The sequence below is a fragment of the Hyla sarda genome, chromosome 4 (genome assembly GCF_029499605.1).
Source record: "Hyla sarda isolate aHylSar1 chromosome 4, aHylSar1.hap1, whole genome shotgun sequence".
Lineage (NCBI taxonomy): Eukaryota > Metazoa > Chordata > Amphibia > Anura > Hylidae > Hyla > Hyla sarda.
Genome location: NC_079192.1, coordinates 12,591,558 through 12,606,884, shown reverse-complemented (window position 1 = coordinate 12,606,884; position 15,327 = coordinate 12,591,558). Strand labels below are relative to the sequence as shown.

At 48.3% G+C, this 15,327-nt stretch overlaps 1 protein-coding gene across 1 annotated transcript in view; it reads left to right on the top strand.

The window, feature by feature from the left end:
• The window catches only part of LOC130367252 (vitelline membrane outer layer protein 1 homolog), a gene marked incomplete at its 5' end in the record, with an annotated part of 259,043 nt that overhangs the window by 228,236 nt on the left and 15,480 nt on the right, over positions 1-15,327 (top strand). The window lies entirely within an intron of this gene.

Sequence of the window (15,327 nt, the reverse complement as noted above, 5' to 3'; positions counted from 1 at the left end):
AGGCATCCTGTGCAAACCCCTGGGGGGACCTGAGACCCCCCATGTCGGCGATCACTGCAAATCGCCGGTCGATTCAGACCAGCGATCTGCGCCAATCCCAGGTCATCCGGGTCTCCGATGACCCAGGAAATAAGGGGGATCGGGGCTGTCCAAGACACCCATGATCCCCCTGAAGGGATAGAAGTGAAGTGGCAGGGGTGCCACCCCTCCTATCCCTGCTATTGGTCGGTCAGAAGCGACCGACCAATAGCAGATCGGGGGCGGGGGGGGGGGGGTTAAGGTTCGGTTCCAGATGTTCCAGATACTCACCGACTTCTGTAGGATCGCCGCACCAGGGAGCCGCACCTCATCGCCGCCCGCCTGCCGAATGCCGCCGGTAAGTGACCTCTGGCGTCGGCCACTGCTAATTCCCCGCTCTTCCCGGACTACAGTGGGTGGGCAGAGGGGGGGAACTAGCGGTGGCCGATGCCAGGGGTCACTTACCGACAGAATTCGGCGGTGGGCGGCGATGAGGTGCGGCTCCCTGGTGCGGCGATCCTACAGAAGTCGGTGAGTAGTTGCCTAGCAACATCTGGAGGGTTACAGTTTGGAGACCACTATACAATGGTCTCTAAACTGTAGCCCTCCGGATGTTGCAAAACTACAACTCCCAGCATGCCCAGAAAGCAGTTTGCTGTCTGGGCATGCTGGTATTTGTAGTTTTGCAACATCTGGAGGGCCACAGTTTGGAGATCGCTATGTGGTGGTCTCTAAACTGTTGCCCTCTAAATTTTGCAAAACTACAACTCCCAACATGCACGAACAGTAAATGGCTGCCAGTCTCGCCATGCTAGGAGTTGTAGTTGCGTACCTCCAGCTGTTGTATAACTACATCTCCCTGTTTTGCAACAGCTGGAGGCACACTGGTTGAAAAATGCTGAGTTAGGTAACAGAACCTAACTGAAGGTTTTCCAACGGGTGTGCCTCCAGCTGTTGCAAAAGTACAACTTCCAGCATACACGGTCTGTCAGTCCATGCTGGGAATTGTAGTTTTGCAACAGGTTTGCCCCCCCCCCATGTGAATGTGCAGGCTTTTTCTCCTTTTACTCCTTATGTAAAGGTAAAGTTGGGGTCTATATTTTACTATAAATAAATAAAACTTTTTACACTAACATGCTGGTGTTGCCCCATACTTTTTATTTTCACAAGAGGTAAAAGGAAAAAAGACACCCAAAATTTGTAACGCAATTTCTCCTGAGTACGAAAATACCCCATATGTGGGCGTAAAGTTATCTGCGGACGCAAAACAAGGCTCAGGAGTGAGAGGGCACTATGTACATTTGAGGCCTAAATTGGTGATTTGCACAGGGGTGGCTGATTTTACAGCGGTTCTGACATAAACGCAAAAAAAGAAATACCCACATGTGACCCCATTTTGGAAACTACACCCATCATGGAACGTAACAAGAGGTATAGTGAGCCTTAACACCCCACAGGTGTTTGACAAATTTTCTTTAAAGTTGGATGGGAAAATGAAAAAAAATATATTTTTTTTTTTACTTAAATGCTGATGTTACCCTAAATTTTTCATTTTCACAAGGGAAAATAGGAAAAAAAAAGCCCCCCAAAATATGTAACCCCATTTCTTCTGAGTAAGAACATACCCCACATGTGGATGTAAAGTGCTCTGCGGGCGCACTACAATGCTCAGAAGAGAAGGAGCACCATTGGGCTTTTGGAGAGAAAATTTGTCCAGAATTGAAGGCCACGTGTGTTTACAAAGCCCCCATGGTGCCAGAACAATGGACCCCCCACATGTGACCACATTTTGGAAACTACACCTCTCACGTAATGTAATAAGAGGTACAGTGAGCATTTATGCCCCACAGGTGTCTGACAACATTTTTGGAACAGTGGTCCATGAAAATGAAAAAGATAATTTTTCATTTGCACAGCCGACTGTTCCAAAAATCTGTCAAACACCAGTGGGGTGTAAATGCTCACCAGTGGGGTGTAAATTATGTGAGGGGTCTACTTTCCATAATGGGGTCACATGTGGGGGGTCCACTGATCTGGCACCACGGGGGGCTTTGTAACATTTTCTCTCCAAAAGCTCAATGGCGCTCCTTCTCTTCTGAGCATTGTAGTGCGCCTGTAGAGCACTTGATGTCCCCACATGGGGTATTTCCATGCTCAGAAGAAATGGGCTTACAAATTTTGTGGGGCATTTTCTCCTATTACCTCCTATTAAAATGTAAAATTTGGGGAAAAAATAGCATTTTAGTGGAAAAAAAATGTTTAATTTACACATCTGACTATCGAAAAGTTGTCAAATACCTGTGGGGTTTTAAGGATCACTGTATCCCTTGTTATGTTTCTTGGGGGGTGTAGTTTCCAAAATAGTATGCAATGTGTTTTTTTTTTTTTTTTTTTTTTTTGCTGTTCTGGCAACATAGAGGCTTCCTAAATGTGACATGCCCCCCAAAAACCATTTCAGCATAATTCACTCTCCAAAATCCCATTGTCGCTCCTTCCCTTCTGAGCCCTCTACTGCGCCCACAGAGCATTTTACATACACATATGAGGTATTTCCTTACTTGAAAGAAATTGGGTAACAAATTTTGGGGGGCTTTTTCTCCTATTCCCCCTTTTGAAAATTCAAAGACTGGGTCTACAAGAACATGTGAGTGTAAAAAATGAAGATTTTGAATTTTCTTCTTCACTTTGCTGCTATTCCTGTGAAACACCTAAAGGGTTAACAAACTTTCTGAATGTCATTTTGTATACTTTGAGGAGTGCAGTTTTTATAATGGGGTCATATGAAGGCCCTTCAAATCTACTTGAAAACTGACCTGATCCCTGAAAAATTCTGATTGTGAAAATTTCGTGAAAAATTTGGAAATTGCTGCTGGTACTTTGAAGCCCTCTGATGTCTTCCAAAAGTTAAAACATGTCAACTTTATTATGCCAACATAAATAGACATATTGGCTGACATTTATCATTGTCTTTAGACAGTTTTTTGTGTCTACAAAAGGCACAAAAAGGCGCAAGCAGGGTTTATTTGTGCCTCTTTTGCGCCTTTTTGTTTACACATTTCTGTTGATTTTGAGTTGCAATCCACTGATTTGGGCAATACACATGATATAGAAGGGATTTATGAACTGCGCCTTTTTGTAAAAAGGAGCAAAAAAGGCACAAAGCCACTGAAAAGTCTCTAAAACTACACCAGCCCAGACTTAGCTTAGCTTTTTAGTGTATGTGAAGAGAGAAATTTGAGAAAATGTGACCTGCACAAAATGTATCAAATGCTCTGTGACCATTTAATAAATTTGGTGCAACTACACATCACCAGCACACAAAAAAAAGGTGTAAAAAAAAATGCTTCACTTACACCTACAATGATAAATGTGGGCCACTGTATATGTGAATCAATATAACATTTATTTGGAATATCTATTTTCCTTACAAGCAGAGAGCTTCAAAGTTAGAAAAATGCAAAATTGTTAAAGTAGAATATGTCACGAAAAAACTATCTCGGAATCAAATTCATAAGTTAAAGCATCCCAGAGTTATTAATACTTAAAATGACAGTGGTTAGATTTGCAAAAAAAAATTCTTTGCAGCACAAATCATCTACAGACGCATATTTATGCTCAAAAATGGCGGTCTACTAAAATAAATTTGCTCAGCTCCAGCGTGAAGGAGGCCTGCAGGACGCTGGAAGAGAGCTCAGTCTGACATGAAAGGGGTGTACCAGGGCAACCCCTCCTAAATGCGACTTAAGGGGCTTTACAATGGCTAATTTTTTGGGTACGTGATCTGTTTTCAACAGTAACAATTTTGGATTAAATGAGATCTTTTCTGATCACTTTTTTTTTTCCTGATGTATGATGTCATGAAAAACCAGCAATAATGCTTTGTTTTTGTTTTTTTTGTCTTTTATTTACACTGTTCAATTAGGGGAATAAATAAATTTGTATTTTAACATGACAATTCCATACAAAGCCACAAGGGTATTTCAATATTTATTATTGAGGGAGGAACGAAAGGCAGATAATGTTTTGTGTTTTTTTTTTACATCTGCGCCGCCCGTCTCACCGCCACTCCCAACTGGTCTTCACTGCGCATGTGCCGCTTCCTGACATGCACAGTGAAGACCAGTTAGGAGCGGGGCGGGGAGAGCCGAAGGGAGGGGGGATGAATATTCACAAGCGGGCGGCGCTGCGGACAGGCAGCACAGATGTCACAGTGCCACTAGGCTCCTGAAAACCACGCCCGTGCCAGTTACAGCCACATTTGCATATATAGAAAAACTAACATTGCGGCCAAACGGCCAGACGGATCCGGGCAAGGTAGGAATCATATGAATCAGCGTCCCCCGCAATATCCATCAGTACCTGTGGTTAGTACGGGAGTGGACATGGGACAGTTTTCCTTTAAAGGGGTATTACAGGATTTTTTGACTATGCTACAGGGGCTGTAAAGTTAGTGTAGTTCATAATATAGTACACAGTTCAAAAAGAAAGAGAATGCACTCACCCAGATCTTTTGCTTGCAGTAATCTTATCTTTATTAAGCTTCCATTACAGTAGTGAAGCGGGTAGACGCAGAGGAGCAGCCTCGCAGTGCCGGTGTCTAATTTCCTAGAAGGGTCTCTATATGGACTGCAGTGCCGGGCTCTCCTGCTTCTATTAGCTTTTCATAATATAGTGTCTGTACCTGTTGGTAACACCGCAACTGGTGTGGACCCACTGTCCCACTTACCAGTTTGGCTTTGGGCAAAACTTGAGAGCGGTGTCTAAGTATCTACCTTCTTTTCACGCTTTATCTCGCTCCAGATGAGCAAGCTGTTCTTAGCTGTAGGGGGATTCCAGGTCGCTGCAGCAAGTGTGGTCCCGGTAAAGTGGCATCTGGCAAAGTAGGTCTGAAAACCCTGGTGCAAAGCACTTGGGATACAGGCAGGTGGAGATAGCTGAGCCTAGGTGGAGTTAACAGCAGGGTCTGTAGAGACTTGACAGGCTAGATGCTATAAGGGTTATAAGAGTTAGAGCCGTGAACAGCAGAGCTGAAAAGCACGGGTGCAGATGTTGTTTAGCTCAATAAAAGGCAGAGGCGAAGTCCAGCACTCTGAGGTCTGTACCAGGAGAGTCAGGAAAGTAACAAGGTGTCAAGTAAGAGGAGGCGTCACAAAACAGGCAGAGGTCTGAAAACACCGGATACAGCAGAATGGCGCAATCAATGGAACCTTCGCAATGGATAAACAGTCCCAGCAGCTAAGTGAAGAATGGCGAGAGGGCCCTTTCCTGCCTCCTCACTGTCCGATCTTTGTTCCATGGTAGGCTGGAGCAGCAGAGCACCAATAACACTGATCAATGCTACACTATGGCATAGCATTAAACAGTGTATTCAATCTGAAGATTGCATGTAATAGTCCCCTAGAGGGAATATAAAATATTGTAAAAAAAATAAATAATCATCTATGAAGCTCGCATCATAGTTCCTGAATAGTGTTGAGCAGCATAGGCCATATTCGAATTCGCGAATATTCGCGAATATATGGATAAATATTCGTCATATATTCGCGAATATTCGTTATATTCTCGTTTTATTTTCGCATATGCGACAATTCGCGTATGCGAAAATTAGCATATGTGAATATTAGCCCATACAAAATTAACATCCCTTAAAATTCGCATATGCGAAATTAGCATATGCTAATTTTCGCATATGCGAATTTTCGCGCGCCAGTCTCTCACAGTAGTATTAGAGCCTTCTTTACACCACACAAGCTGGAAGCAGAGAGGGGGGATCACTGTGATGTGTACTGTGAAGAGAAAAAAAAAAAAAAAAAACGAATATTCGTAATTACGAATATATAGCGCTATATTCGCGAAATTCGCGAATTCGCGAATATGCGATATTCGCGAATAATATTCGAATTGCGAATATTCGTGAGCAACACTATTCCTGAAGGCTCATCCACTGTACATGCATGGAAGATGTTGTCAAAGGGTTAAATGGATATCTGTCTTGGGTACTGAAAGCTTCAGACATTTTTTTTTACTCAGACTACCCATGTGTATAAGCCTGTTAAGGCTGAATTTGTGGGAGGGGCGTGAGAGTATAGAACACCCCTCTGCGTACAGGTCAGGGTGTCTCCGGTGTTTGGCGTCATGACGCTTGCGGAAGAGTCTTGTCTGCACGTGGGGATAGGGGAGTCCGAGGGGTAAGTGCCAGTCTCTGGCTTTCAGGTATGCAGCCGGGTGCTGCAATACTACAGCAGAAAACTCTACCTGCCGGGCGCACAGGCTTGGAGTCTGCATCGGAGTCCTGCGGTGGCATTTGAATTATGCTTCTCCGTATATTGGCGGCCGCTCGGGTTTAGTACCTGATTGGCTGCTGACTTCACTCTGGGTAATGCCATCCTGGCTTCTGGCGCATCCCCGTCAGCTGCCTCCGTGCGGGGCAGCGCGTCACACAGGGTGACAGGTCAGGTTCACGGCTTTACTGTCTCATTAGCTCTGTGTCAGCCGGGTTGTTCTGCCATGTCTGCAGGCTCGCTGGAGCCAGCAAGGGCATGGTTGATGTGATCATGACGGCTCCTGGTCATGGGCAGCTGCCGGAGTCACCGCGCTCAGGCAGAAATTCTCTGGAGGCAGTGTCTCCAGCTTCAGGAGAAACATGTTGTTATTGTTACCAACATATCATCAGAGTTATAATAGCACGATTCATAGGAGGTAGTATACCTGTTGTGCCTGCCACGTCTGCAGGGTCAAGCATTATGTAATTATTGTTCATGACACGATTTCAGAACCATAATATCACAGGTAGGGGATGGTAGGAAGTCAAAGGACATTGGTTTTTTTGGCCCTTTATGGGTGGGGCCCTGCAAGAGGTTATAGCTCACGTTTAGTATCATCAATCGTATAGGTACAGGTACAAGGTTTACAGCCAGTCGAACAGATGTTACACTGGCTTTGGTACGCCCCTGGCACCTCAATGTGGAGGGTACATTATTATGGGGTTCCTGGTATTCTTTAAATGGGTACTCCGCTGCCCTGTGTCGGAAGATCCGCTCCCCAGCGTCCGGAAGTTTATTGTTCCGGACGCTGTGTGCGGGCTTCCGTGTTCAGGGCTGCCCCTCGTGACGTCACTCCCGCCCCCTTCATGACGTCACGCCCGCCACCTCAGCGAAAGTCTATGCGAAGGGGGCGCGATGGCTTCACGAAGGGGGCGGGTGTGACGTCACGAGGAGCAGCCCTGAACATGGAAGCCCGCACACAGCGTCCCTAACAATAAACTTTCGGAAGCTGGGGAGCGGAGCTTCCGACACAGGGCAGCGGAGTACCCCTTTAATATTCTTCAAGGGTGAGTTTGGATGAGGTAAGTGATAATTGGGTTGTTTGATTACTGCCAGGTTTTTTGGCCCTCTATAGGCATGCCCACGATCGCGGTTTTTGGGCACACTTCTGACCGCTGTAAGTAAGTATTATTATTATGACTGCATCATTATAAAGGTTTATTGTTATTACAGTTAGGGTGGGTTAGGGTAGTGAATTAGTTGCAGTCAGCTGGTCAGATGTGTAGCCCCGACCACAAGTATAAGCCTGTTAAGGCTGAGTTTGTGGGAGGGGCGTGAGAGTATATAACAGGTCAGGGTATCTCCGGCGTTTGTCGACACCCACCCAACCCTAACCTTATTCTATCATTCTCCTTCTGGGTAGGCCCTCTAAAAGCATGCCCACGGTTGCGGTTTTTGGGCACACAGTGTCATTCAGGCAATATATGGGTTACTGATGCCGCTGTGGGGCCTGGGTCTGGTAATTTAAAATTTTCTCATAGGTAGCACCCGCTATGCAAAATCTTCTCCAAAAATTTCAAAAATTGTTGTGTTTTTTCTTAGGGATTGTGAAGCCATGGTGTGTATTCGTGCATCAGTCAACTCCAGGTTGTGTCATTCAGGCAATAAATGGGTTAGTGATGCTGCTGCTGGGCCTGGGTCAGGGAAATTCAAATGTTCTCATAGGTAGCACCCGGTATCCAAAATCTTCGGTTTAAATTTCTAAATTCATCTTTTAATCTTAGGGATTGTGAAGGCCTAGTGCCTACTCATGCTGCTGGCAACTCCGGGCTGTGTCATTCAGCCACTATATGGTCTCCTCATGCTGCCAACACCTCCACGCTGTGTCATTCAGCCACTATATGGTGTCCTCATGCTGCCAACACCTCCACACTGTGTCATTCAGCCACTATATGGTGTCCTCACACTGATGCCACCACCAGGCTCTGTCATTGTGCTGCTGTGCGGCAGTGATTCTAAGAGCGATGCCGGTAATCTGCATGTTATTCTGAATAACAGTATTATTTCACTACCCCAGCACACTCCATATGCGTTTTAGGACACAGCAAAATGTTCTATACCCCTATAGAGGCTGTATGTAGGCTAGAAATAGCCTTTTTTAATATAGATCGCCGCACAAAAATTCGGATCGAATCAAACTTTTTTGGAAAATTCGGCGAATTGGCCGAATCGAATTTTTGAAACTTTCGCTCATCTCTACTTCTGACATAGCGGAAACTCATTCTGGAAGACAGCATATGTATGACAGTACTATACAGTGCCAATCATGAGGACATCACCAACATTATTTATACCTGGACCCCAATCTTAACTAAATTATGGTGAACATTTATCCCCTAGACTATACTGTATAATGTTTTTTTACACCACAGACCCGGAGGATCATAGAGGTGCAGTGAAATTCCAGGTCCTCAAAACAGTTCAGCTCATCCCAAAACATAGTATTGTATCAATATGACCTTATGTAGACGTAGATCACAGAACACACATACAATGCTCAAAATAACAGAAACATATCTGAGGCATCACACTAGATTTACCAAAGACAATACAGAGGAGATATGCGTTAGGCCAGTGATTCCCAACCATGGTGCCGCGGGATTATGCCGTGATTTTTTTATTCCTTTTTTTTTTAATGTCCCGTCCCGGACTGACGGCGCAGGGGGGAAGGGAAGCCTGCGTGCGCACTGCGCACATAGCGTCCCCCTGCGTCCCCCTCTCCCTTGCGGCGCAGTGAGCTGAAAATGGTGCCCTGGGGCGGAACGAGCTGCATCTGGACTCCCGTGCCTGCCGTGGAACTGCAAGCTGCGCGGGCCGGCTTGCTTAAGGTACCGTACCCTTTCCATCCCTCTGTTACCCCTTCTCAACCCTGTCCAAACCCCCCACCACCACCGTCACCCAGGTCCACCCTCTACCCCCCCGTCACCCATGTCCAGCCCCCCTGTCACCCATGTTCACCCCCCCTGTCACCCATGTCCACCCCCCCTGTCACCCCGTCCACCCTCCCTGTCACCCCGTCCCCCCTCCCTGTCACCCGTCCACCCTCCGTCACCCATGTCCACCCCCCGTCACCCATGTCCACCCCCCGTCACCCATGTCCACCCCCCCTCTCACACATGTCCACCCTCCTATCATCCCCGTCACCCATGTCCATCCCCCTCACCCATGTCCACCCTCCTGTCATCCATGTCCGCCTTGTCAACATCCCTGTTCATCCCTGTCACCCATGTCCACCCCCACTGTCACCCATGTCCACCCTCCCTGTCACCCCTGTCCACCTTCATTGTCACCCCTGTCCACCCCCCGTCACCCATGTCCACCCCCCCGTCACCCACGTCCACCCCCCCGTCACCCATGTCCACCCCCCGTCACCCATGTCCACCCCCCTCTCACACATGTCCACCCTCCTATCATCCCCGTCACCCATGTCCACCCCCCTCACCCATGTCCACCCTCCTGTCATCCATGTCCGCCTTGTCCACTCCCCCATCCATCCCTGTCACTCATGTTCCCCCCCCGTCTATCCCCGTAGTCTACCCTGTTACCCATGTCCACCCTCCTGTTCACACATCTGTCCCTTTGTCACCCCAGTCCACCCCTCTGTCACTCCTGTCCCTCTTTTACCCCCTTGTCCACCCCCCTGACCCCGTCTCCCATGTCCACCCTCCTGTCATCCATGTCCACCCCCCATCCAACACTCTGTCACCCCTGTCCATCCCTGTCACCCATGTACACCCTCCATTGTCCACCCCTCTGACCACATCCTTGTCACCCATGTCAACCCCCTATTCACCCCTCGGTCACCTCTGTCCACCCCTCTGTCACCCCCTATACCCCCGTCACCCATGTTCACTCTTCTACACCCATCTGTCACCCTTGTACACCTCCCTACACCCCTCTGTACACTCCTCTAAACCCCTCTGTCTCCCATGTACATCCATCTGTCATACATATACACTCCTCTACACCCATCTGTCACCCATGTACACCCCTCTGTCACCCATATACACTTCTCTACACCCCTCTGTCACCCATGTACACTCCTCTATACCCCTCTGTCACCCATGTACACTGCTCTATACCCCTCTGTAACCTATGTACACCCAACTTTCACCCATGTTCACTCCTCTACACCCCTCTGTCACCCATGTACACTTCTCTACACCCCTCTGTCACCCATGTATACTCCTCTATACCCCTCTGTCACCCATGTACATCCATCTTTCACCCATGTACACCCCTCTGTCACCCATGTGCACTCCTCTATACCCCACTGTCACCCATGTACACTTCTCTACACCCCTCTGTCACCCATGTACACTCCTCTACACCCCTCTGTCACCCATGTACACTTCTCTACACCCCTCTGTCACCCATGTACACTCCTCTACACCCCTGTCACCCATGTACACTCCTTTATACCACTCTGTAACCCATGTACACTCCTCTATACCCCTCTGTCACCTATGTATTCTCGCCTATATCCCTCTGTCACCCATGTACACCCCTCTGTAACCCATGCACACTCCTCTACACCCCTCTGTCACCCATGCACACTCCTCTATAGCCCTCTGTGACCCATGTGCACTCCTCTATACCCCACTGTCACCCATGTACACTTCTCTACACCCCTCTGTCACCCATGTACACTCCTCTATACCCCTCTGTAACCCATGTACACTCCTTTATACCCCTCTGTCACCCATGTACACTCCTCTATATCCCTCTGTCACCCATGTACACTGCTCTATACCCCTCTGTCACCCATGTACACCCAACTTTCACCCATGTTCACTCCTCTACACCCCTCTGTCACCCATGTACACTCCTCTACACCCCTCTGTCACCCATGTATACTCCTCTATACCTCTGTCACCCATGTACACTGCTCTATACCCCTCTGTCACCCATGTACATCCATCTTTCACCCATGTACACCCCTCTGTCACCCATGTGCACTCCTCTATACTCCACTGTCACCCATGTACACTTCTCTACATCCCTCTGTCACCCATGTACACTTCTCTACACCCCTCTGTCACCCATGTACACTTCTCTACACCCCTCTGTCACCCATGTACACTCCTCTACACCCCTCTGTCACCCATGTACACTCCTCTATACCACTCTGTAACCCATGTACACTCCTCTATACCCCTCTGTCACCCATGTACACTCCCCTACACCCCTCTGTGACCCAAATACACTCCTCTACACCCCTCTGTCACCCATGTACACTTCTCTACACCACTCTGTCACACATGTACACTCCTCTATACCACTCTGTAACCTATGTACACTCCTCTATACCCCTCTGTCACCCATGTATTCTCCCCTATACCCCTCTGTCACCCATGTACACCCCTCTGTCACCCATGTACACCCATCTGTCACCCATGTACACTCCTCTATACCCCTCTGTGACCCATGTGCACTCCTCTATACCCCACTGTCAACCATGTACACTTCTCCACACCCCTCTGTCACCCATGTACACTTCTGTACACCCCTCTGTCACCCATGTACACTCCTCTATACCCCTCTGTCACCCATGTACACTGCTCTATACCACTTTCACCCATGTACACTCCTCTATACCCCTCTGTCATCCATGTACACTTCTCTACACCCCTCTGTCACCCATGTACACTCCTCTATACCCCTCTGTAACCCATGTACACTCCTTTATACCCCTCTGTCACCCATGTACACTCCTCTATATCCCTCTGTCACCCATGTACACTGCTCTATACCCCTCTGTCACCCATGTACACCCAACTTTCACCCATGTTCACTCCTCTACACCCCTCTGTCACCCATGTACACTCCTCTACACCCCTCTGTCACCCATGTACACTCCTCTATCACCCATGTACACTGCTCTCTACACCCCTGTCACCCATGTACACCCAACTTTCACCCATGTTCACTCCTCTATACCCCTCTGTGACCCATGTACACTCCTCTACACCCCTCTGTCACCCATGTATACTCCTCTATACCCCTCTGTCACCCATGTACATCCATCTTTCACCCATGTGCACTCCTCTATACCCCACTGTCACCCATGTACACTTCTCTACACCCCTCTGTCACCCATGTACACTTCTCTACACCCCTCTGTCACCCATGCACACTCCTCTACACCCCTCTGTCACCCATGTATACTCCTCTATACCCCTCTGTCACCCATGTACACTGCTCTATACCCCTCTGTCACCCATGTACATCCATCTTTCACCCATGTACACCCCTCTGTCACCCATGTGCACTCCTCTATACCCCACTGTCACCCATGTACACTTCTCTACACCCCTCTGTCACCCATGTACACTTCTCTACACCCCTCTGTCACCCTAGTACACTTGTCTATACCACTCTGTAACCCATGTACACTCCTCTATACCCCTCTGTCACCCATGTACACCCCTCTGTCACCCATGCACACTCCTCTACACCCCTCTGTCACCCATGTACACCCATCTGTCACCCATGTACACTCCTCTATACCCCTCTGTCACCCATGTAAACTCCTCTACACCCCTCTGTCACCCATGTACACTTCTTTACACCCCACTGTCACCCATGCACACTCCTCTACACCCCTCTGTCACCCATGTACACCCATCTGTCACCCATGTACACTCCTTTATACCCCTCTGTCACCCATGTACACCCATTTGTCACCCATGTACACTCCTCTATACCCCTTTGTCACCCATGTACACTTCTCTACACCCCTCTGTTACCCATGTACACTCCTCTACTCCTCTCTGTCACCCCTGTACACTTTTCTATACCCATCTATCACCCTTGTTCACTCCTCTACACCCCTTTGTCAACCATGTGCACTCCTCTACATCCCTCTTTCACTCATGTACACTCTTCTACACCCATCTTTCACCCATGTACACTCCTCTGCACCCCTCTTTCACCCATGTACACTCCTCTACTTCCCTCTGTCACCCATGTACACTCCTCTACACCAATCTGTCACCAATGTACACTCCTCTATACCCCTCTGTCACCCATGTACACCCATCTTTCACCCATGTACACTTTTCTACACCCCTCTGTCACCCATGTACACCCATCTGTCACCCATGTACACTCCTCTATACCCCTCTGTGACCCATGTGCACTCCTCTATACCCCACTGTCAACCATGTACACTTCTCCACACCCCTCTGTCACCCATGTACACTTCTGTACACCCCTCTGTCACCCATGTACACTGCTCTATACCACTCTCACCCATGTACACTCCTCTATACCCCTCTGTCATCCATGTACACTTCTCTACACCCCTCTGTCACCCATGTACACTCCTCTATACCCCTCTGTAACCCATGTACACTCCTTTATACCCCTCTGTAACCCATGTACACTCCTCTATACCCCTCTGTCACCCATGTACACTCCCCTACACCCCTCTGTGACCCAAATACACTCCTCTACACCCCTCTGTCACCCATGTACACTTCTCTACACCCCTCTGTCACACATGTACACTCCTCTATACGACTCTGTAACCTATGTACACTCCTCTATACCCCTCTGTCACCCATGTATTCTCCCCTATACCCCTCTGTCACCCATGTACACCCCTCTGTCACCCATATACACCCATCTGTCACCCATGTACACTCCTCTACACCCCTCTGTGACCCATGTGCACTCCTCTATACCCCACTGTCAACCATGTACACTTCTCCACACCCCTCTGTCACCCATGTACACTTCTGTACACCCCTCTGTCACCCATGTACACTCCTCTATACCCCTCTGTCACCCATGTACACTGCTCTATACCACTCTCACCCATGTACACTCCTCTATACCCCTCTGTCATCCATGTACACTTCTCTACACCCCTCTGTCACCCATGTACACTCCTCTATACCCCTCTGTAACCCATGTACACTCCTTTATACCCCTCTGTCACCCATGTACACTGCTCTATACCCCTCTGTCACCCATGTACACCCAACTTTCACCCATGTTCACTCCTCTACACCCCTCTGTCACCCATGTACACTCCTCTACACCCCTCTGTCACCCATGTATACTCCTCTATACCTCTGTCACCCATGTACACTGCTCTATACCCCTCTGTCACCCATGTACATCCATCTTTCACCCATGTACACCCCTCTGTCACCCATGTGCACTCCTCTATACCCCACTGTCACCCATGTACACTTCTCTACACCCCTCTGTCACCCATGTACACTCCTCTATACCCCTCTGTAACCCATGTACACTCCTTTATACCCCTCTGTCACCCATGTACACTCCTCTATATCCCTCTGTCACCCATGTACACTCCTCTATACTCCACTGTCACCCATGTACACTCCTCTATACTCCACTGTCACCCATGTACACTTCTCTACATCCCTCTGTCACCCATGTACACTTCTCTACACCCCTCTGTCACCCATGTACACTCCTCTACACCCCTGTCACCCATGTATACTCCTCTATACCACTCTGTAACCCATGTACACTCCTCTATACCCCTCTGTCACCCATGTACACTCCCCTACACCCCTCTGTGACCCAAATACACTCCTCTACACCCCTCTGTCACCCATGTACACTTCTCTACACCCCTCTGTCACACATGTACACTCCTCTATACCACTCTGTAACCTATGTACACTCCTCTATACCCCTCTGTCACCCATGTATTCTCCCCTATACCCCTCTGTCACCCATGTACACCCCTCTGTCACCCATGTACACCCCTCTGTCACCCATGTACACCCATCTGTCACCCATGTACACTCCTCTATACCCCTCTGTGACCCATGTGCACTCCTCTATACCCCACTGTCACCCATGTACACTTCTCCACACCCCTCTGTCACCCATGTACACTTCTGTACACCCCTCTGTCACCCATGTACACTCCTCTATACCCCTCTGTCACCCATGTACACTGCTCTATACCACTCTCACCCATGTACACTCCTCTATACCC